This window comes from Neopsephotus bourkii, unplaced genomic scaffold, assembly GCF_033783945.1.
Source record: "Neopsephotus bourkii isolate Nb327-2 ecotype Australia unplaced genomic scaffold, CSIRO-AGI_Nbou_v1 NB_318, whole genome shotgun sequence".
Classification (NCBI taxonomy): Eukaryota; Metazoa; Chordata; class Aves; order Psittaciformes; family Psittacidae; genus Neopsephotus; species Neopsephotus bourkii.
Genome location: NW_026900826.1, coordinates 2,942,721 through 2,964,503, shown reverse-complemented (window position 1 = coordinate 2,964,503; position 21,783 = coordinate 2,942,721). Strand labels below are relative to the sequence as shown.

The window sequence follows — 21,783 nt, the reverse complement described above, 5'->3', positions numbered from 1 at the left end:
ACATGGTTTGCTCTGGCTGATTGTATGCACTTTGTAAGTTCAAGTCAGATTTTAATCTCTTTAAATAAGCACCTTTACAAATCATGGCTGATAAAAAAGTTCTATAAACTGACATGGGAATTTCTTCTGCTTTTGCATGGAAAAGCGTACAGCTGAGGGGGTGGATCTAGAATTCTTGATTAGGCTCAGCTTTTTAGAAGAATGGAGCATAGATAGGATAGACTTTAAGAGACAATCTGCACCCACAAGAGCTAGTGGTAAGAAATGCAGGAACATCCATGTGAGGAGGAACAACTGCTAGGAGCTGTAGGCATGTTCAACAACACCTCTGCAATAGCCACTTTCTCTTTAATATAGTACCATATCTGAGTGGCACGGTCTGAATATAAGGAGGTTATCGGTTATTTTGAGAATTTACTAGACTGTACCAAAATTGTAAGTCTTAAATGAACACTCAGAACATAGTGGGGTTTTTTTGTTTGTTTTTGTTTTTTGTTCTTTTGTGCCTTGTAATTTAATTTGTTTTACAAATCAGACACCAGCCAATAGACATGAGGTTGGTACCAAGGATCCAGTTTTCAAAGAGTGGTATCTTTCTGCTGAGAAGTGTTTACAGTTTCTTGGCACTAGTAGGCAGATAAGGGAAATGGTTGAGGCAGTGTGGTGTTTGTGGAGGTTTTTTTGTTAGGTAGTTTTTCCAAACTGTTCACTTTTTCATAGAGGGAGGGTTTCAAAAATTGCCATACCAGGGTATACATTTCAAAACGTGTAAGAAATAAGATGTGTAAATAGAATATGTGGAGTCATTCTGATGGGTTGGGGTGAACAAAACAGTGTTTTCAAGCTGTTTGAATTTTACGCAGCTGTTTGGTTTGATCTTGAAGAGGGCATTCCATTTTGTTATTCCTGTTTTTGGATATAGGAGCTTCCAGTCCTTATTGTAGGAAGGAAAAACACATGTGCATGGAAATTGGATTGGTTACCTTGTATTTGAAACTATTTTTCCTGGGTTTTTTTTCTGAATTCAAAAGAATAAATCATAGTACTGAGGGGCAGATTAAGTAAGATACATCACAATAAAAGGGGAAGAATGACAAATACAGTTCTTGATCAACCTGTTAGCTCACTTGTATTCATGCAAATATTTATTATTCCCAGTTCATATTTGCTCAAATTAATAATTTTCAACATGAACAATTCTGGAAAAGAAAAATGGGCTCAACTTAGCAACGTATTTATTTACTACAAATACTAGTAGGCTTAAATTCAGATGAATAGAAAAATAGAAAACATAACAGTTCACTGCCAGAGACTGCTGCAGTATCTCGTTACATTTAATATGTATTTCTCATTGTTAGGTTATAAAATTACAGGTTTATGTATACTTAAGAAATACTAACACTTATAAAACACAGCATTAAATTGAAGCTAAATGTGCCTGTGATAAAACTAAAAATCAGCCTTAGGAGTTAGAGGTGAAGTAGTCCTTAGAAAAATTTAAAAATTCCCAAACTGTTGATGCATACACAATCTCCCACTGGAGTTAATAATTATGCAGTGAGCCCTGCTGCTGGTTCTGAGTTCCTTCTGTGCATGATATGAAAAAAAGGACAAAACCACAACAAAACGAGATTTAAACATGCATAGTCAGATTTACCCAGCATGAGAGTAGGAGCTGAGTGCACAAGTACTTTTATGGAGGGAAAAAAAAAAGCTCCAGATTAAAAAATGTAGCCTCGAAAGCAAAATGACGATGCTTGCAATTGAGGTAACATTTATACATATTCTGAAATTAAATAATATAGTTGGCAAATAGTTTGTCTTTTAAGTATTTACTGAAACTGTTGAAAAGCACCTATCAACAGGACAAAATCCATTAATGTGACGTATCTCATCGCACGTTCTAACACATTTTACAATGGTGTCAGGAAAAAGCTCAGCAACTTCTTTATATTGGAGCTTGATCCAAAGCCTATTTAAATTAGAAAGATTTATTAGTCATTTGGTAAGACTGTCTTTTATACCTTAATTTCTGGCATAACCCCAGAAATTAAAAGTCTAAAACTACTGTTTTATGAAAGCTGTAATTGAAATACAGTATTTGAATAGCATATTACTTATTTGAATGGAAGGGCTGCCAATATAATATTCTCTTGAAAATAATCATACCTGTAATAAATAGAGTGTTTATACAGCTTTGCTAAATGGATTGAACTGCTAACAACTCATGGTTATTTTAAGTAATTCAAAAACGGCTCCTTGGGGAAAAGAGCCTAAGTCAAAGGAGACCATCTCTTCTTTTTTGTTTGTCCCCTGGCCTTGCTTTAATGTAAAATCCTTTAAGAAGAGATCATCTACAGAAAATGTTCCGTTACTACTTGGGAGAAGATTTGTGCTATTTATGTAATTTGAAAAAGATTGCTTTGAAGGAAAAGACACAGCAAATTGTATGGTTTTTTTGGTTTTGTTTTTTTTTTTTTTTTAATATATATCATGAAACTTTGGAGCAATGTATGGAAACAAGTTATTGTAAAAAAGCAAATCTGAAGTAAGGAAGTATTGTCTTGTTTTATTTTTTTTTTAAGTGCTGTACATCATACATTTAAGTGCTGTACATCAAAAGACATTCCATGAAGAAAAAGCTTGATGAAAGTTCTTGTGTGTTCAGTTCTTGCTGTAATAAGACAGTGCAGAAGTGAAAAGAATCTTGATGCTTTTGACAGTCTCAAGAGAAGCTTGAGGCATAGCATAGGATAAATTTGAAAGCTTCTGGATTGTTACTTCAGGTCCAGCTTAACCCACAAGATCTGGATGGTACAGAATCCCAGTCATCCTTGATGCTCCTTTTCCATTCCCCTCCTTGCCAGTGCTTATGCTGTGCCTTCACACATTTAGGTGATCATTTCCTTGCTGATTAATGTTGCAGAAATGAGTCATCTTCATTTGAAGAGGTGGCTTTTTTTTTTTTCCCCTTGTGTAAATTTAGGTCATTGTAGCTGACAGCCATAGTCAGCATAGGTAGTTATTGGGACATGCAGGAAAAGATTCGAGCAGCTGTGTTTCCCAGGTGCTGTTTTAAGTATTTTTTTGTTGTTGTTTTTCTTGGGTTTATGTGCATTGGTCAAAGATCTATGGCAGCCTAATGCATGCTGTCAAAGCACTTAAAATGTTTAATGAGTTTTGATTCCTGGCGCAATACCTTACTTGAATGAAACTGTGGTGATGTCATTTGAAAAAGGAGACTGCCCTGAAGAGCAGCTATAACAATATATCACATTTTAAAGTGGCAGAAAAATACTGGTTGCTCTTTGTTTGAAAACCGTAAAATTCTACCCCCCCAAATGCTGCAGAGAAATCTGCCACCTGGGGTTTGCTCTGAGACAGCTCGGCGGAGATATCCCCTACTCTGAGGTTTCCTTTTGTTATTATTGATTGTGCAGCTGTGTGTGAAACTTGCAGGGTGATTTGTTTCCTGTTCCTCTCTGGGTTGGTTTCCTTTGCATATTTCTGTGGATATTATCTCAATTTTCAGATTTTCTGCATTATTTTTTAATGTTCCCTTACCTATTTCTCCTGAGTTGGATGAATCTCTGGAAACCTTTTCATTTGTTGTTGTTTCTTATTTTCCAGTCACTCATCATATATGTCCAAAATCCGTCAGTTGAAACTCATTGTTAAGAGCCCCTGCCTGGACTGAAATAGTAATAATTCCAAAGGTGCTAACATTCTTTGTTGTTCACAGGGACGACTTCTGGTATTGTTCTGGGTGGAGCTTGTTTGCCAGAAGGCAGTCTTCAGCACAGCTTCCCATGCGTGCCTTGTGTGGGTCAGTCACTTGCAAAGGAAAGCAATAAGTTCAAGCACGTTTTAAAATGTAACTTTGCAGTGTTTAATGGTTATTGCTAGACAAGATTTTTACTTTAAGGCTTTTGGTGCATAGATCAGCTGGCTTAAGTTGAACAGGTTCACTATCCTAATTACTAGTTAGCATTCATCTGAAGGGTCATGGTAGTCTGTGATAGAAAACTGTGAATGTGTCAGCAGGAGCCAAGACATCGACATGTGGTAGTCCATACTGTTTAGCTGTTTGCATGGTTCATGCCAGCTGGCACTTGCCCTATGTTCATGGGGATAGCACAGGTAGGTGCTATTCACAGTAGGCAGCACTGATAAAGCTTGGCAGTGTGAATGCAGGCTACGCTGTACTGAAGAGTGCATGCATTTTTTATATGTTAGAATCTTACAGGCTGAGTAATGGTTGGGGGAAACAAGATTTGGGCTCCCAAAGTATAAAGTTTTGTTGTGTTTATAAATGGCTGCATTACAATAATATTGCCTATAGATAGAACCTTATCCTAAATGGACAACTGTGCAAAACCCTTTTGCATTCTAATTCTGCTAATGAGCTGGTTTTGATATAAACAGATATGGGACAAGTTTGCATCTGACCACACAAATGCACTTGATTTTTGGTGCATTTTTAAAGTTCATCCCCTGCACAGAAACTTGGGATTGTCACAGGAGTTGTGCTGATTCAGCTTGAATTTTTTTTGAGAAGTTGACAGATTGAAAGATGAAAATGATTGCATAATACTTGAATTATTTGTCTGTTAGGGCTGTAGGAACAAGAGCTGTAGGAAGGCCCTTCTACTCTTTTAATCTCTCAGCACAAACCTGGCAGTACCCTTTCTCTCAGCTGGCTGCATACCAGCTACACATGGGTGCAAACAAAAAAAAATTAAATACTGTAGAGCTGGAAGGAGAATACATTATTTTTCTGTGACAGAAGCAGACTCGGCACAGGCGGGTGCATGAATCGGGCCTTGCTCATAGAAAGCAGTTCTCGGGATTTCATGGGTACTACTCCTCCATTTAATAAGACCGTATTTTTTTTACTTGCAACTCAGTGCAGTTTGTTCTTTTCAGAAAATGTATTCAATCATGATGCAGTTTAGATAACTAAGTTGAATACTGTCATCCTGACGTGTATGATGTAGCTATTAAACAAAATAAATGCCTCATTTAAGAAATTGCTTTTTGATGTGTTATTTGTCCATTTTTCTAATAGTTCTTCTGATGACTTGAGTGGAATTTTGGTAGTTGGTTCTTGGAAACACTGGAGTGGTTTGAATCTGGGTAGGTATCCAACCCAAATTCATCACTGTGGCAATTGTATTTTGGCAGCAGATATTTCCAGCAGCATGGGTGGGTATCAAAAAAGTAATGTCTGTGTATGTATTTCCTCGGTATACAGGTTTGCTTGCACATGCTTACCATAGAACCTCTCTACTCCAGTATGTTAGGAAAACCTCTTTGCAATGTTATGGTGGCATGAGTTATGCTAGTTGTGAAATATTTATACAGGACAACTGATTCCATTGGTTCTTAATCTTCACAGGCAGTTTTCTTCAAATTATGTTGGTTACTTGTTATCCTGTCACCTGTTTCAACCAGTGGTTGGTACCTAAGCATTAATTTCAGCATCACTGGAACCTAAAGTTAGTTTATGTATCTGTGTATGGAAGTTCTTACAAAGTACTTGCTTACTGACTCATTATTGCTCTTTGAGGGAAAAATGGGCTTCTAGAATTTTGTTCAAACACAGCATTCCTTCCCTCCTTTCTGGGGGGAAAAAAAATGTGCCTGGAAGGAAACAATGTGTGCATTAATCATGAAAATTCATTTTTAAAGTTGTTATCAGCTGAGATTTTAAATAGTAACTGTCATAATCCTTTGACTTAAGATTCCAAGTAATTCACAAAAATTAAGAACTCTACCCAAATTAATAAATTAAGGAAACGTAGCATTCATTCCAAAAGCACTGAGCTGTGTTTACGTTACAGTCTCGACCTCCCCCAGCAGGAGGAGTCAGAAGTATGTTATAATAATACTTCATCCTTATGCATTTTTGCATTGTGTAGTAGGATGGATTTTCCAGCAGAGGGAGCAGTATACTGGGTTATTGGGAACGGAGCTGCAACTTTGCAACCCCTAGTTCAGCAAAGCTGAAGAACGTAAAGCTGAGAATTCCTGTTACTTTGCTTAAAAGTCATGCTTACTTGTTCTGACTGATGTTCTTTTGAAATGTCAATGTATCTTTCTGCTAAATTTGTTACCAGTAATTTTTATATTGTCATTGTTTTGGTATTTTTTTTAAGCATAATCAAGTAGCCAAGTGTCTGTATAGAGTTCTTTTCTCACACCTATAACAGTCTGGGCTAATGAGTTGCACTTTTCACTGCAGTGATAGCTGCTCCTTAATTCTTACTTAAACTATGTTAAAATATACTTTAAGGGACTTCTGTGATAATGATGTTCATCTAGTTATTATCAGAGTAAACTATGGATAATAGCTGTCTAAGAAAAGGGAGGAGACCCCCCACAAACCCCTCCTCAAACCAAACCAGAAAACCTCAATCAAACCCTGGACCACTCCTTGTTAGAACAGCATGTTATCTGAAGAGAAATGTAAATGAAAAGTACAGCATGCTCCAAATAAGAGCAAATCCTGTGATGTGCCAAACTTGGCATATATGTTTTGTCATCACTGGTCTTTGCTTACTGGCCTCAAATCTGTTCTCTTCCTTGCATAAAGAACTTCAGCCATGTGCCAGTGCTACTGATGGTCAGTGATTTGCTGGTGCATGGTTTGAAGTATGTATTTTGGTCTGTGGAGCTACTGTACAATGTCTTTTAGGTGCTATTTTGTGACAAAGTAGTGTCATCCACAAAGATTTTTAGGCCCTTTTAAGCCATAGAACGTTTTATTGCAGAACATGATAAATTTTGATTATTGCCATCTTGGCAGTTTCAGCTTTGTTTTAGGAGACTTAAACAGAGAGAGGGTGGTGGAGGTTGTTTAAGCTTTAGTGAGGCCACTTTTATTCTTTGTAACAAAATTAACCAATATGGAAATAATTATTCTGCAATAACTACATCCTCTGTCCTTCTTGTGAAAGTGGCCATGTTCAGCAGTGAAACTAATGGCACTGGGAATATTATTGGATAACTTGTCTTCAGAGACCAATTCATGTAACACTGTCAAATTACACAATGTCAGTGCAAGGTATTGAAGAACACATTACAATGACAAATTAGAAGTGCAAGGTCCTTTGAATAATGTAGTTCCTGTGAAGGTGGAAACTCATTACAGAGTAGCTCTTGGGACTCCACAAGCTATCTGGGATTTATGAATGTGGCAGGTATTTAGGTTTTAGGGTCTGAGGGAAGAGGGACTGTAGCTCTGTAGTAAGGCTTTTGTATGAGATGAGCTTGCTTGTTAATGTGAGATGCAGTATATCCTGCTGCCTCCCTTCTACAGGGAATTTTCATGTAACAATTGTTTAGGCAATTCTTTAACTTGCAGAGCAAGAACTGAAAATTTAATTTATTGCAATAAGTAATGACACAGCCCTGTTAGTAGGATCAGTGATGTATGGAAGAGGACAGTTATAATTCTAAGCCTTTGCAGGGACATAGCCTGCTTTAGCTGACACTGAATTAGTGACAGCTTTTTGGGGAGGTACTCCTTGTCTGTGCCTTTCTAAAAAAAGAACATGCATCCATCCTTTGGCCTTCTCCTTTCCCCGTGGCAAAAGGCACACTGAACAGCGTGACACTGTTAAACTCTTTTAGTAAGTGGGCCAAGTGAGGAATAAAGTATGTCAGAGAAGCTTTAAATAGGAACATATATGAAGGGAGTTTACTAAGACCTGCCCCAGTTATTACTCCAGCAAGTAGGTGCAGTCAAGCATTGGGCGACTGGACGCTTGCTCTGACTTGTCTCAGTGTAAGGTGGTAAAGGTGGTGTCAGCTCAGCACCAATCTATAACTGGTTTGCCTTCCACACTCTGCTTCTACGTGGTGACAGGTATATGCATACATGCTTTGTACCTTTCTTCCTAGTTTTTTTATTTATTCTTTTTTATTTATTTTTTTTATCCATGTGTCAGCACAGGCTGCTGATCAAATTAGTCCATGTTGGTATCAATTTTAGCAATTTCATATATTGTCCTGTCACTTGTTAACCCAGAAATTCTACCAAAGCTTGTGTTACCCTGTTTGCCATGGCTTCTTAATCTCAAGTCCTCTTTGCGTTGTCCTGTCAATTGTGTATCCCTCAATAACTCAACTCTTCATGCAGGCAAAGCTGCAGTGGCAAACATTAGCAATGTTAAGACTGTGTAGGTGTAAGTGGAGGCATGTAGTTTTTGGGCTGCATTTTTTTTTTTTTCCACTGGAAATAGATACTACCTTGTAGATTGTTGGCCAGACCCAGATCTTCAATCATGAGGGTGACATGTCTATATAGGTATTATTGAGGTGATTGTAGGAAATATTGGTTAATAGTCTCAAAAATAGAAACTATATTGAGGTAGAAATGATGTGTAAATCGAACTCATTGTAAAATGAGGAAAATATGGCAGAACATAAGAATTTCAGTGTAGCACCAGACCAGCAACATCTAAAGGTCAACTGAGGGATGTGTACAATGGGAAAACCCTTTTCTCTTTGTATTCTTAGTAATATTTACCACCTTGTTTCAGAAGAACTGTATTTTATGAAGTGAAACACCTGACTGAATACTAATGACAATATCATCCTTGATTTATGGGCAGTTCATGCTAATAACAAAGTTTTACATCTTTTTGGGGTTCTGTACAGTAACACTGGTTTGCAATGCAGTCTTGTGAGAAGTGGAATTTTTGTTAGCGGGCAAGTATAAAAATAAGAGAAACAGAGCTGCTTTAGTCAACAACAATGTTTTGCTTCATTTAACCTTTGGAACCCTGCTTAAATTTTTAGATTAATTAAAGTATTTGACATGACATTTTCATTTTTAGGCCATGCAGAATATTTTTCCCCCTCCTTTGGCCAAAAATATTTGCTTCCTTCATGAATAGTTCTGACTGTTTTGAAATTGGGTTTACCAGTAACTCTCTTCCCTTGTCCAATGAGTTTTAATGCTGATTTCACTCAGCCTGCTCAGCAAGAGGGTGGGCTCATACACAGTCAAACTTTGCCTAAATGCACCTTTGGCAAGCTAGTTCCCTTTAAGACCAGCCTGCACAACTGCAAATTTAGAGGGAAAATCAAAACCCAAAAAAACCCCCCAACAAGATAGGAGTAAGGGAAGCAAGTAAAGGAGGGATTGTCTGCATTCAGTACTTTTTAGCATGCTTACTGCTGCCTTCAACGCTTGGTAGGCATTGCCAGGAAGTGGAAGTGCCTGAATGCCTTGGTAATACTCAAAGAAGATAGATGTGCATGTCTCTGAACTCCTCTTTTTTTTCTTTTCCTTCTCCCCCCCCCCCCTTTAAGCTTTTATTTAAGCCCAGTTACTTCTGCCAGGGCTTGCTGAGCTCATCGTTTGATCTCACATTCTCTCTCTCCTTCTTCCATTACAGTACAGTTTCACTAACGATAAAATCCTGTTTGATCAGGTTGTCCTGAATATGGTGGCGTGCATGACATGCACACAGGTTGTGTGTAAAGGTGTGATTGCGTAGTCACTTGCTTACCCTAGCATGCTATGGGAGTGAAAAACACTGAGGTCATGGTAAGGTTTTGATAATTTTGTCAAGCATTACCTGGTTTCCTCTGAACTTCCATTTCATTCTCATAACTGCTGTTATTACAGTTACTATATTATAGTTAATTTATTTAGTGTTACTAATAAATTACTTTATCCGGATTTATAGTTGTGGCTGGGAATGTTGCAGTGCTTTCACTTTGCAAGTCTGCTTTTATACTTTTGGTTTTGCTGCTTTTATTTCTTGCACAGTATAATACAACTTGCAGATATTTCTACCTAGATTCGTACTGGACCAATTAAACTTTGGCAGTATTATACTAGTTATCTAGTTGTGATGTCATATTATGTACATCTGTACATGTAAATCTGTATTGTAGTTTAACCCAGAATATTCTCAGATTATCTGGCTTTTTAGTACATGAAGGGATGTACTTGCCACCTTGATCTGCAGCAAGTTACAGTACCTGGCATTTGCATTTTGAAGTCTAGACTAAAAAGGCATAGTGAACACTTAACCAAATTGTCCACTAGTCACATCAGACATGGCTCCTGAGAGGAGCTCTTGCTTTCTCTCTTATCAGGAGACACAAAGGTCTCTGACATTGCCAGACAGTCTGACTACCAACTGCTAGTGTAATCCTATCACCTCAGTTCAAGTGAACTTCAATGTGCTTTATTAATGCTTTGTGCCTTCCCTCATATTTGAGTAGCTGTCATGTGACTGTTTTTTTGCATACTGTAGCAATGAAAAGCACCCACAGGTACCTCTTCTTAAAAATGCATCTTATATAGGAATTCTGTAAACGATCCCTGCAAAAGTTTTTCTCTGTACTAATCTCCCATTCCTGCTTCCCCAGTGGGAAAGTGAAGGGGAGGGCTTCAGAATGGGGAAACGGTTCCTGTGGCCAGTGATGCTTGACAGAAGGGGCGACCACATGAGCTAGGCTGGCAGTTGGGTGTAACAGAAGGTGGACTGTCCTTGGCTAGAACAAATTCTCCCCTGCTCCTTCTGGGGAAGGTGTCAGGAAAGCAGTACAGTCGTTTTGGGCTAGAGAACCTTGTGAAGTCCACGCTATTTTATTCAGGCCTCACCTCTGCTCTTGTGTGCTGAGTGATTCTAGGAGAACTAAATAGGGACTGAAAAGAGCTTATGCCATGTGCTAATCTGGACCTATTATAAACAGTTTAAGGTCTGATTTTGTGCATTTGTGTCTACTTGGAATCAGAATAATCTGTTTTGGTATGCATACAGCTGTGGTGGCTGCGATTTGTATCAAGTTACCTGACTTCTCTTGGATTACAGTTATGTGGCAGCACAGAGCTCAAGGCAGGCTACATGCTATTTAACCATTTTATTAGTTTATTTTCTTGCACTGATTCTGCACTTGCACTCAGGCACTTAGGTGTTGCAGAAACTGAGCTCTAGATATCTACCAGGTTACTACATGTGCTGGCTGTAGAATTAGCGCTATGCTAGGCAGGGATTTCTTTTATGCTATAGGAATGCTCAGGCTTGAGAGCTTTGAATGCAATTTTAGCTGCTTTTTGCCCTTTTTTGCAAGGTAAAACTCTTGGGAAAAATTGGATCTTGTGCTTGGGGGATTTTGTTGCTCCTGTAAGCAGAGCAAGTCTCCTTAGCTTAAATTCAAACTAGACAAGCTTTTCAGTAGAATTGCTTAGTCTATATTTTAATGGGGTATTTCACTGTTGCATGCAGCTGAATAGATATTAAAAGCTGGGAGGTATGAAAGTATGAATGAAGTAATTGTGACTGTAAGAGCTATGTTAGGGGCAGGCTATCAAGTTGTGTTCCTCAAGAAAATGAATATGTTGAGGAGAAAAGTGAAGCATGATCTCGGTTGATAAAGTGATGGTGCAAAATTTCTTTTTCAGTTACTTTTGGAATTTTTTGTGGGTGCTGAATTACTACTGCACATAGTCCCTTTTTGTAATTTCTTCATATAAGGCTCAGAAGCTGTGGGTATATTCTGCATGGGGTAGAAGGAGGTAGATTTTAGACAAGTATAGCATAAGAGAAACTGGAGGAGGGTGTGGTGTGGTGTTGGTGTTTCTATCACTGACGTAATACTTCTGGTTAGTGAGCAAATTAGACCTAACTAATTGTCTAAAGCACCAGTTTACCATGTGAAATTGTCCATACCTTGCATATGACAAGATAAAGATAATGTGCCTTTGAAGTAGCTGGCTATTGTGATTTAGGCAGAATTCTCTCTGGAATTGTACTTGTTGCAAAATAAACTTCTATAGTGCCTTATTTTTGAGGGTGCCCACTCCTTTGTTCAGCTGAGGGGGAATACCTCTGAATCAAACTAGATTGCTCTTTCTCATGTTTTTCCAAATAACATTTGAAGAATAGAGGAGAAAAGTGATAACTGGAAGGAAAAATGTGAGAGAGATTAATAAAGGAAATGAAAACCAAGAAGTTTGCTCATGACAAATATATGGACTAGTTATGTCAGTGCTTCAGTTCATTTCTCACTGGCACCACAGGAAGAACAGAGGACATGGCTAAGGAACTGCTCTAGGAGCAGTTACTCTGGTACCCATGTGGTATAAGCAAGATGATAATATTTGCCTTAGCTCAGGTCCTTGAGCAAAGGGTTGGCCAATAGATGAATAATATTGTTAGTAGTGCCTTCAGCACTCCTTGGTCTGAAAGATAAAGTGATCAAAAAGGCAGAAATGTGGAAGTAAGCAGGCAATGAATGGAATGGAACCATGAAGCAAGAAACACTTTGCTGAAGGCAATCAATACCTAAATGCAAATTTCAGTTAATATAAAGAACCTGGACCTTGGGAAAGCAGAAAATACCTAGCAGTTTACTATTATTCTGATGGTATTGTCTCTCTGAAGCAGCTGGTCTTTTGCCTGTGCCAGAGTTTGTGATATGACCTGCCTCTGTTGAAAAATGTTCCCTGCACAATTATGTATCACAACCCAATTTTCATATAACAAGATCTACATTTCAAGTGCATCTGGAGGGCTGTGTTGTTTGAATGTATTTAAATGACCCTTAATCTATAATTTATGTACATTGCTTTTGTCAGGTACGTATTGATTACCATTCTATTGGATGTCTGTTCCCTCTCTCCAGAGGTGCATGGAGCAAAGCAGAGAGCTGGTCCTTCTGTTTGAGGTCTATTAAGCTGTAATGATTTGCAGCCTTGCGTACCACAGAAGCTGTGTAAGGTCACAGATCCTGGGACTAGAGCAAGCTGACCTACGTAGCATGGAGTTTGGCCTCTTTATGGAAACACTTTGCTGTTTCTTTTCACATACCAGCCACACAGATCTGTAGGGGAAATTTGCTCTGGAAACTCAGTTGTGGTACATACCTGTGTTACTTGAAAATTTTGAAAGTGGGCAGCTACTCCTTGGAGTTCTACGATTGCATATCTGCCAAGGCAGGTTTATGACTTGGATCAAATCTATGGCCTTGTTTTTAAAAATAATCAGCATACACATCCTTTCCATTCCTCTTCCCTTGGTAGTTACAACGCATGAGATCAACAGTGTTGGGTGATGTTTTGCCTTTTGTTTTTTGTTATTCACTTCAAAGGCATAAAAGGTCAAGCATCCTCAAGGCAGTATTTATTTTAAAACTTTTTTTTAAGGTGATACATCTTTAACTGCTGTTACTGGTTCTTATTACAAGGCTTAAATGGATATCAGGGATCCAGTGTGTGAACTTTTGTATAAACACAAAGCAAAACTCAGCTGATTACCTTTAAAGCCTTTACTGTCTGGATAGAGTTACAAGTTGACATTGGAGGCGTTCTTCTCAACACATGATACAAACCAGTCTGTTGGCCGCTGCATATATTTAATGTGCCCACTATATAGCTATGGCAGGCTACTGCAGTTATGGCTTTCTTTGCATTGTTCTGAGGGTACATCAAAGGAACCAAAGTAAGCCTGTGTGTCAGTTGTGCCCAAAGTGGAAGGGGAGGTATTATGATAAAAATTCTGGATGGGGCAATAGTTTATCATATCCCATTTTGCCAGGGGGAGAACAATTTTCTATGTCTTTTTATACTCTTTAACTGAGCTGGATAGGTATTTCTGAACAGGCTTCTTTTGCAGTGGGAAGTTGTGCAGGTGACAGAAGCCTCCAGTGCTCAGCAGGACCTGTTACCTTGAGTGCAATACAGCACTAATGTCCTCTTGCAGAGCAGTACTGTGGTATGTGGTGTAGAAGTACCGCTTGGATCAGCTTGATTGGCTGTCTATCCCATGTAAACACATTCTTAGTTTCCTGTTCCTCATTGCTACAAGTCCATTAAGAATTTTCTCAGACTCAGCTTGGCAAGTAAGAAAAAAGCAGGCCTTGTCAGGTGTTTGTGAACACTTTGTGCTTTCCACAGGTGAATTTTAGAATCTGTAGTGCTTTGTCATGCAGCTTGGTAGCTTGGTACAATCAGAGTTAATTTTGTTTTGCCTCCAGTCTTGACTGCCATCCTGAAAAGAGACTGAATTAAAAGAACTTTTCAAAAACATATCCAGAGGGAACAAATACCACTGATTAACTTAATAGGTGAATGAGCATCATTGCACTACAGAAATATATCTCTAAATTGGATTCTCAGTGCAAGAAATCGAAAGGAGGAAGCTTGACAATGACAGATATTTCTTTGCATGGTTTATATGTAGACAGCAAAGCAGTTGGTTGCGAGTTTTTGTTGGTTTTTTTTGTTTGTTTGTTGTCTTTTGGTGTTGTTTTCTTTTTATTTGTTTTCTTATTATTTCTATTTTTCCCTTAAATATCTAGGGAAAGCCTGGGTATCTTTATTCATTTTTATTCGCTTATTTATGCTTTAGATAGTCAAGGTCTGGGAGACTGTTACTTAAAATGGAGTAGATTCAGTGGTGGGTGTAGGGAAAGTGGGGAAAATGCCTATTTTCCTTTGGTGCCAATTTTGATGCTTGAGACCCACGTATTTCCCTGCAGCATGCTGTCTAGGACTGGTTTTGTGTTAAAGTTGCTGATCCTCTTCTGTTGGCTATTTCTTTTATACTGGGCAGCAGAGCTCATGATCCAGCTTTCTTGGGTCCATTTGAGAAGCCACCCAAGCATGCAGCATAAGTTTGCAAGTATTAGCCTGTGCTATATGTACAGCTACATCATAGATATACTGGGATCATGCTTCTGTCAACAACAACAACAAGAAAGTCATAGCAGCAGAGCCCTAATTTTGGAAATCTGCTCATTTGTTGGCTTCCTAAAGACAAAGGGATGCCTCATTTCTGTGTTTCAAAAGGACCGGAGGCAGGAGGCAAGTACGTAGGTATCACATGTGTTCTGACATTGACATACAGGACATCAAGTAAAACAGGAAGGCTGTTAGGTTATCATAGGGTTACGTGCTAAGTCAAGATCTGACTTCTGAGTTTGAGATTTCCTTTACTGCATCTAGCCTTTCATCTCCTATAAAATGTAAACTATATACACTGGGGCATGTTGCAGTTTCTTAATTTTCAATACTTTTTACCTTAGCTTGGATGCTACCGAATTATTTCGGAGACAGGTTGTCTTTATATCTAATTTCTATTTTTTTCCCAGATATGACTGTAGATACCTGTATAATAATCAATGATACTTTTTTTTTTTTTGTTTCTGGTACACTTTACTGAAGTGTCGCTGCTTGTTACTGTGATCAACAAAACCTTTATTTCATGCCTGGATGACTGGAACAACTCACATGAAAAATTCTACCATAGCTCTTATTTGTTCAAGATTTGCCCTTGACTTTTCGTTATACATCTACAGGCAGTTTCCCCTGCTTTGGAGAACTCAAGTAAGTGGCTTGTAGAAATTAAAGTTTTTTGTCTTTCACACTAAGCTGTTGGGATAATATACATTATATTTGTGTAAATCCAGTGAAGAATTTCTATTTCTGCCATGTAAATTATCCTGCAGCTTACCTGAGCAAAGATGTATGTTGATAATTTCTGGTATTTCTGCACTGGTAAGCACTCTAGTTAATGTTGCAAACAGACTTTCATTATAGCCCCTTTTTTATCCTCACCATCTACATTTTTGAAAAATTCTGCTGTCTCAAAACTGTCATCATTAGTCTCAGCTCAAAAATTTTCAGGAAGGTTTCAATTAAATGCAGTCAGCTATTATGCAAGTGGGAGGAGAATGGAAAATTACAATTACTTTAGTTTTGCACATAATAGTTTGAAACTAGTTATGTATGTACTTAAACTGTGGTGAAACATGATTTGCACATGCAGAACTGTTCATCATTTTAAAGCTTGGAGCTGGACTTTCTTTTTCCTATCATAATTACAAACTAAGCTAACCTAAAATCCTGTCAACTTGGTTCTCCCACATTTTAGAAGCATTGTTACAGAATGGCAAATTGCTTGTGCTTTCTATTGCACGGGTGTATTAGGCATTTATCTGTTTATTCAACAGACTATAACTAAGATTTTAACTTTAGGATGCTCTGTCAGTGGACATATAAAAGCACCGATGTTTGGATTTCATTTGAATCAGTATGTCATTGCTGTTAAATGTATTTTTTTGTCATAAAATCAGGTCAGTTGCAAAGAAACATCTTAATACCCTCTCCCTTCAATACTTTCAGTTGAAAAATTTAGTTTCAATATTTTTTAAATGTCAATTTACTTTTAATAGCATGCTATTAAGTTAGAAGTACTAGGACAGGAGATCATATACTTTGTCTTCAGTGATTTCCTAACATGTCAGCAGTATTGGCGCGCAGAAAATACACCTTATTATACTGGGGTGTGCTATGTCTTGTTTCTGACATTTCCTGACTGAAAAATAGGCAAGCTGCTGGGTTTTGATTTTATTTTATTTTGTATTTTAATTGAATTTTATTTTATTAAAAAAATAATAAAATCTTATTGATGGCCACAGTGTAGCATTCACTGAAACATCCTCTAATGGAAATCAGGGTCTCATGTTTGTAATCACAAAATCTGGTATTTTAACACTTGTTGGAAAACTGGAAACTGAGCACTCAGCAAACTAAACAAAGTGATCTTTAAAACCTTTGTACTAGTCCATAATATTCTAAAATTTGAGACAAGTCTTTTTCAGAAAAGTATTTCATATTAAACTTTGAGTTTATTTCTGAAGTGGTATTTATTTTTCAGATTTACTCTAGTTTGGGAAATTTTTCAGTTCTCACTTCTCTTGGTAGGAAAGCAAAATGGCAAGTTTTGAGCAACTCTTTGTAGCACTAATGTGGATAAAATATATTCCATAGTTTGGAGTTATTTTACCCGTAATATGGCTACAAAATTTATAAGCCTTGCACTTTGCAAAGTTCACACTAGTATTAAACTCTTCCAATGCTACATTGTGAGGAATACAGGTGAAAGATTGATATAATTTCCTTTTTAATAGGATCATTGTTGGTGATGATAGTGGAGTATTCCACTTCTATGCTTTAAAAATAATGCTATTTAAATCCTTATAATTTGGGTTTTATTTCTGGTGTTTGTTTTTGTTTGCTTGAATATTTTTTTGCTTGTTTTTTCTTTTTTTTTGTGCAAAAGTGGGTTTCAAGGAAAAATGAAAACCTTTCATTAATCTTGAACATTTTTGATGTTTTTAATATATAGTGTACTCCTATATAACCAATACACATTTTTAAATCTGCAGTGTTTTATATAATGCCCCAAACCTGCTGCAAGAACAGCATGGTAGTCAAGTGAGGGAAGGAACCTATGTGAATCTCTGCAATGTATGACATACACTTTATTCAGTACAGTCATGAGCTGAGAGCACCTTCAGTTATAGAATGCTAAAGCTGTTTGCAGTTCAGATCTTTCCTCATTTCAGCACCTGCCTGCCTTTTTTTTTTGCTTTACATTATGCTCAGTTGCTATCTTCAGCGATGGCAACATTCTTCTGCTCATCTGACCATGGTCTTATGTTCAATTTTCAGTGTCCTAGATTCAGTATCAAAACTTTCTATCAGTTACTGTCCTTGGACTGTTAAGTGGCAGCAAGTGTTACCTAGCTGCCAGCAGTGCTTTTCCCCAGGACTTGCTGAAGAAATCTGCCACGTGGCAAAAGCAGTTTGTATTAACCATGTGCAGATTTACAGTGAGTCTTGAGGGAGCAGGCTTTCCCCCTCAGTGCTGCTGCAGCCCTGACTGAACCAAGGCCTACTGGGTTGTTGTCTGGCAAGGCAAACTTTCTCGATGTGTCCATCAACCTGTCAAATATTTCACGGCCTGTTACAGACAAGCACTGAGCCATGTCCAGAAAACTGATGCATAGAGTTGTTCTCCTTTTTGTTTAAAGGAGAGCTAATACTTTTTCCCTTCAGGCTTTGAGCTTCACTGTGTATAAATAACTACTTCTGTTGGATACAGCATTTGTATCCCTTTATTCTTTCAATTCAGGGCTAGGAGAAAAAATGCTGTTGGAAGTTTCATATGTAATTTCTGCTCTATACACCTTCTAGAATTGCCTAATGAAATTTGACTTGCAAAAAAAAGACCTGTACTTCTTAATACATTTAAAAATATGTCTTCGTGATCTGGTACCTTCAAATGAGTCTGCATTTCAGGTAGACCTAAACAAAGTTTTTCTAGGTGCAGTAGATTTCTGGAGATCAGGCACTGCACAGCTCCACTGCCAAAATAGCCCACATGCTGGGACTGGAGCAGGTGTTTCTCTTGTCACTCAAGGCCACTCAGTTGACATCTGATTTCCAGATGTTCTAAAATATTACTTTATAATAGTCTATTTCATGCAATCTTGCTCTCATGTTCTTATCTTTATTAGGTGCTTTCAGGGCACATTAGTTTCTTCTGACCGAAAAAAAAAAGTGATGGATTTGAAATGAGCTCATGTACCTTTTAAAATTTATGATATATATGACCAAGTTTACATCAGGCTGTAACTTGGAAACTTATTTCTGTGGCTGCAAATGATTCATGAGGTGGGCATCTCAGCAATGCTTACCTACAAGCTTGTAATTTAGTCTGTGTGATTAGTACTCTTTAATTTTTCTCCAGACCCCCTGTTACTTTTCTAGCTTTCACCTGTCTTTGTCCTTTTCTATGTCCCTAATTTCTTTCAATATTCTTGACATCTCCAGCAGGTTTCTTTGGCCTGAATGCTCCTCAACACCTGCTGCCTCCTTCCGCATTTTCTTTTAATAGGCATTTCAACTGCTACATATTGGGGAGAAAGGTAATTGCTTATGTATTATCTTAAAAGTCATATTGGTTTTTTTTTATATTTTAGACAGTTAAATCTTCCAGTGAAAATAATAGATCCTAGTCTTTTATTCTTTTCCCCTTATTTTTGCAGTTGTGGTTTGGGATTTTTTTATTTTTCTAACCACACCATTCCCCCCAGCTGTGTGTGTATGTGGAAAACCGCAACAGCGTTCATTGGAGTGGTTTAAACCCAGGCAGTAGGTCAGCACCGTGGAGCCATTTGCTTGCCCTCCCTCTTTCCACCTCCTTCCAGGTTGGGGTGGGGAGGAGAGTCAAAACAATGTAAACTCCACAGACTGAGATAAGAACAGTCCAATAACAAAAGTATAATATAAAACTACTACTACCAATAATAATAGTAAAGGAAATAACAAGGGGAGAGGATATAAAACTAAAAATGGAAATGGGAAAAAAAAAAAACAAAAAACAAAAAACAAAACCAAAGCCTACAGGTGATGCACAATACAATTGATCACCACCCACTGACTGATACCTAGCCCGACCCCAGCAGCGATCTGGGCCTTCCAGGTGACTCCCCCAGTTTCTCTACTGGACACGAGGTGCTGTGGTAGGCACTACCTCTTTGGCTAGTTTGGGTCAGGTGTCCTGTCTCTGCTTCTTCATGGCTTCCCCTCCTCCCTGGCAGAGCACAAGACTGAAAAGTCCTTGATCAGTATAAGCGCTACTTAGTAACAACTAAACCCTCAGTGTGTTACCAGTGTTGATCTCGGACTAAAGCCGAAGCACAGCACTGCCAGCTACTAAGGAGAAAAATAACTGCTACAGCTGAACTCGGGACAACCCTACTAAATAAATGGGCAATGACCAATGAGAATGAGATAAGATGCAGAGAAAGAGTATCTTACCTTCTTCTGAAGGAATGAAATGTCAGCATTACTTTGTGTTGCCTTTTCTTGTTTAAGAGAAAACAAGTAAAGCATACAAGTTTTTTAAATGCCTTTTGCGTGTATTGCAGTAGGTACAGAATCAAAAAGCTGAGGCATTGGTATTTTTCCATGCTAATAATAAACACTACGATTGTGTAACAGGGTCATGCTACCCTGAAATTCTGAATATATAGTTGGTTCTCTGTGAAAATAGATTACTGAAGTTACTGAAGTTTCCAGGCATGGTAGTAAAGTTGTGTCACTGATGGCCTAAGATTTAAGAAATGAAGTGTTCACAGGCACAGATAGTCTTTTATGAGGAAAATATAATATTTCCTTTTGTCTGCTTCTCATAACTGAGCTAATAAAAGATAGCTAGATAGTTTATTACAAAGTTCATGTCACTGGACTTAGGCCTTTTTCCCTTTTTTTTTTTTTTTTTTTTTTTTTCTTTTCCACCACCCTCCTTTATGGCTGGATTCAACATGTGTTGTGAACCTGTTCTCTCTTCTCTCTCAGTAATGTTTTTCAGAGAGAGCAAGCTAGGATGGCTACCATTGGTTTCTGTGAAAACTGTATATGTCCATCATCTTTGAGAAGCAGTTTTGTCCCAGGCTGGCCACTTGGGAGTCCAGACCTGATTCTCCTCAGTTTGAGAATTATGACATTCCTTTCTATTGGAAAGCTTCCCTCTTGGAGGAATCCTAACTCTCTAATATCCTCAAGCTATTAATCTACCTGGGGACAGTCAACTCCAAAGTCAACTTGATTTGGAATTAATTGTAATTATATGTATATACAAATAATTGCATGTCTGAAGTTTAGGAGTTCTCAGTTCTGGATCCTTGAGCTTTGAGGGCAATATGGTTTTTGAAGATGGAGTATATACAAATTGTGTATATGCAACTGTGTGGGTTTTTTTGTTCTTCTGCTTTAAATACTATATCTATAATCTGGGCCCAATCCTTGTTCTCCTCCACAAACCAAAGCATGAGTTTCAGCAGGCAAGTTGGCAACATGGAGATGGGCACCTTTTATTTTTATCTGACTCATCCAGCTTTATGGCAAACTTGTTACGGAGTCTTTGGAATCTCTCATGGGGCATATTTCCATTCACAACAGTATGACTTGAATCAGGACTGGTATATGGATCATTGCGTATGTTCCCTTTCATCTGTTAATAAACCAAGTTCTTGTTTGCCCTGGGAGAAAGTAAGTCTATGAATTTCACATGTTCACTGAAAAAGGTCAGTGTGATATTTTAGCTAGAGAAGTTCAGGCATATGAGAGAAAAAGAATGGGTAAAGTATGGGAAATAATCTGCTTCATAATAGCGCTGTGGTTTGAACAACATGTTTGACTGGTATCCTTGTACTAAATAAACAAGTCATCTTTTCAGAATGTCTGTGGAGAAGTAACATAGCTGATTTATTTTGTGAAGCCACTGTGGTTGCTCTACCTTGTCATCAGAATCCTCATGGACATGCAATACTAGGTCATGAATCAAGAGTGTTTTCTGATGGGCCTTGACGGAAAACAAAACAAACAAAAAAACCCAACCGTGTTTGGTTTGCGCCCTTGGAAGGTCTGAGTTCTGTGGGATGTCATTTTAAAATATTTCCTGTGTTTTCTTTTACTTAGTCTCAATACGTCAGGCTCAGCTAAATGAAGAACTAAATTAAAACTGTCATTTCAGCTCATAAATAACAGATGTCTCACCCATTTAATTATTTATAGTCTTGAATCTTTCAAAAATGAAAATGGCTATATACACATTTTTAATGTAGTTCTTGGTAATTTGCTGCATGAATGATAAGATTTGAGATAATCCTGGCACACAAACATGAAAAATAAAACTTTGACTGACTCACTTATCTTATGTGGCCGCTTTTTCGATCCCCTGTGACTTTTTTTAAATTAAAATTTAAGTGAAATCTAATCACAACAAAATGATGTTCATACACTTGCGTTAATAATTTATCTGCTAGAGATCACAGCACAGGTATTATGGACATCAGAGATTTGTTTTCTGCCTGAAAATCAATGCTTTCTCTTTTTGGTAAGATTCAGCTTTTCAGGTGTGTGAACTATGTTTGGATGGGTCCTAAGACTGAAATAACATGTTG

The 21,783-nt window shown here is 37.8% G+C and overlaps 1 long non-coding RNA gene across 1 annotated transcript in view; it reads left to right on the top strand.

Annotated features, from left to right (window-relative positions):
* Positions 1–21,531, top strand: part of LOC133209052 (uncharacterized) — a 37,398-nt gene extending 15,867 nt beyond the window's left edge. The window contains exons 2-3 of the long non-coding RNA XR_009724575.1: positions 18,647–18,741; positions 21,057–21,531. This is a non-coding gene — a long non-coding RNA (uncharacterized LOC133209052). The remainder of the gene's footprint in view (positions 1–18,646; positions 18,742–21,056) is intronic.
* The last annotated feature ends 252 nt before the right edge of the window (positions 21,532–21,783 follow it).